Here is a 3,166-nt window from a genome sequence, read left to right on the forward strand (position 1 = left end):
GGAATTATTTTAGGTATAAAATAAGGCTTAATAAAATTGACTTCTAAAAAGATTTTATAAACTTTTTAATATTTTTTTCTTTCTTAAACCTTTACTTTGAGACATGTTGAAAAAATTCTATGAGTACACATGGAAAAATAAAACATGATCACAGTTAAAAGTGAAGACAATCTAACCAGAAAGCTTTAACGCCTGTCAGCTACTGTTGAAGCTAAAGTTTTAAGTCTAACATGATCCAGGGCTGAAAGGAATGTTAATTAGTGTTCCTCTCTCTCTTCTTCACCGTATTCCTCAACAGAATCCACACCAACCTCCTCACAACCCTTCTGCAGGGCAGCTTTGTCCTCACAGGCCTCAGAAAACTCACCTTCCAGGGCATCTGGGTGGCTCAGTCGGTTAAACATCCAACTTTTTGATTTCAGCTCAGGTCACGTTCTTAGGGTCATGAGATCAAGCCCCACGTCAGGCTCCACGCTCATTGGGGAGCCTATTTAACCTTCTCTCCTTCTCCCTCTGCTCCTCCCCCTTCTAAAAAAGAAAAAAGAAAACTCCTTCCTCTATGCTCTCACCCACGTACACGTGGGTGTACGTGTGAAAACACACTTCGCATACATACATCAGGTCAAATTTGTGGTCCAGGTGAGCCCAAGACTCAGCAATGGCTGTGGTACTCCTCAGCATGCACACAGCTCATTGTAGTTTGGTCAGGTCTCCACCAGGTACTACAGTGGGAGGCTGGTAATTAATACCAACTTTGAAGTCAGTGGGGTACCAGTCCATAAAGGGATGCTTGGTCTTAATGGTGGCAATGGCAGCATTAACATCTTCAGGACCCACGTAGCCACGGTACAACAGGTAGCAAGCCATGTATTTACCCTGGCCACATTTCACCATCTGGTTGTCTGGCTCAAAGCACATATTGTGATCTCTGCTACAGAGAACTGTTGATGGTAGGCTTTCTCAGCAGAGATGACCAGGGCATAGGTGGCCAGAGGGAAGTGGATGTGGGGCTAGGAGGGCAGGTGGGTCTGGGATTCTGTCAGATCAAATTCAGGGCTCCGGCAAATCTAAGGAAAGCACTGATGGAAGACACAATCTGGCTAATGTAGCAGATTAGTGTAGTTGGGGCACTCAGTATCAAGGTTTCTACAACAGATGTCATAGACGGGCTTTTGTCTATCATGAAGTGACCATCAGAGTGCTCCAGGGTGATGTGACTGGTGGGGAGGAGCCACAGGGCTCAGCTACAGCTGTAGAGACCTGGGGGGGAGGGGGGACCTTGGGTAAATGGAGAACTCCAGCTTGGACTTCTTGCCATAATCAATAGAGAGTTCCATCAGCAGGGAGGTGAACCCAGAACCAGTTCACCCTCCAAAGCTGTGGAAAACCAAGATGCCCTGAACACCTGTGAACTGGCTGGCCAGTTTCTGAATTTAGTCCAAGATGTGATCAATCTTGCCAATGGTGTCATGCCCTTGGACATAATTGTTGGCAGCATCTTCCTGGCCTGTGACGAGCTGCTCAGGGTGGAATAGCTGGCAGTAGGTTCCAGTGCGAACTTCATCCATGACCGTGGGGTCCAGGTCTACAAACACTGTCCTGGGCACATGCCTGCCAGGACCCATCTCACTGAAGCAGGTGTTGAAGGAGTCATCTCCTCCCCCAGTGGTCTTCTCACTTGGCATGTGGCCATCGGGTGGGATGCCATGTTCCAGGCAATGGAGCTTCCAGCAGGCATTGTTGATATGGACACCAGTCTGGCCAACAACATAGAGAGAGAAGCACTTGTGCATCATAGCTACAGGTTAGCAGGTACAGGCGACAGGAGCAGACACCAGGTCTCAGTTACTGTCCCTGACAAGCTGAGTTGAGGTAAGTAATGTACTGACTATATAAATATTTTTCTACAAGGAGGGGTTATATTATTAAATTTCTGTTATGCACTGAATTGTGCTCCCCAAATTTATATGTTGAAGTCCTAACCCAATAACCTCAGATTGTGCCTGTGTTTAGGGATAGGGTCTTTAAAGTGACACAGTGATGATGTCATTAAGAAGGACCCTAGTCCAATAAGACCAGTGTCCTTAAGAAGAGGGAATTAGGGGACAACACACATACAGGGAAAACCGTGTGAAGACACAGGGAGAAGACAGCCTTTTATAAGCCAAGGAAAGAAGTATCAGAATGAAATCAGCCCTGTTGACACCTTAATTTTGCATTTCTTCCCTCCAGAATTGTGAAGAAGTAAATTTCTCTCACTGAAGCCACTCAGTCTGTGGTACTCTATTACGGTAGTCCTAGTAAAATAATATAGTCCTACAGGGCTACTGAGATAATTAAATGAGATTATGATGCACGGGGATGCAAGATATAATAACTTTTTCCCTCCTTGATTTTTCTAGTGACAACCAGGGTTAGAACTACTCATATTTATATTCAAAGTTAATTGGCAAGACCGAGATCCCTTTCCAACACCCGTGAGAATTTCTAAACCCTTCTAGTCTACCACTAGATTAGAACCTTCTCTATTTCTAAGCGTCATGAGTCTAGGATTACCTATTAATATAAATGAGCTTTTAGCAATGTTAACATTTATCTGATAAGCTGTTAAAATATTGAAATGTTTCAGTATCATTGATTAATAGCTGCTATCCTAAGCTTACTCTCCCCCCAAGAGCCCCCACAGCAGCTCTGGTCCCTCCCCTGGGACCTCAGATCTCTCTAGGATCCAGCTCCCGATAGGATAATGTCTGGCAAAAGTGAGGCCATCTGTTCTTATAAGTCAGTGCCCCATGCCACATCTATGATTAGATATTTTGACTATCACTTGTTTTAGGGCTGTGTTTTGATAATGAGGAAAATGGCAAAAAGGATGAGTAATTTGAGAATTTTTTTTTTTTTAAATACGGATTTGTTTGATTTCTGGAACACGTTTATTTTGTTGACCAAATGTAGGTCTGGACCATGTCAATTCAAGCACACTTAAACAAGATAATGTTTGCAATGCTTTAAGGTACAAAACCTTACTTGTACACACAAATTTAGGGTCAGGTCTTTATTAACCTCCTCTAGGATCAGGTGTGTGTGTGTGTGTGTGAGTGAGAGAGAGAGACAGAGAGAGACAGAGAAAGAAAGAGAGAGAGAGAGCACGCACATACGCTCTGAT

General features: G+C 44.0%; 1 pseudogene; it reads right to left on the bottom strand.

Moving 5' to 3' along the window:
• Positions 1-257: 257 nt before the first annotated feature.
• On the bottom strand, positions 258-1,793 carry LOC114201326 (tubulin alpha-1B chain-like; annotated as a pseudogene).
• Between the last annotated feature and the right edge of the window lie 1,373 nt (positions 1,794-3,166).

This window comes from Eumetopias jubatus, unplaced genomic scaffold (assembly GCF_037043125.1).
Source record: "Eumetopias jubatus isolate StellerSeaLion01/CBP00866 unplaced genomic scaffold, mEumJub1_p1.0 scaffold_2, whole genome shotgun sequence".
Taxonomy (NCBI): domain Eukaryota; kingdom Metazoa; phylum Chordata; class Mammalia; order Carnivora; family Otariidae; genus Eumetopias; species Eumetopias jubatus.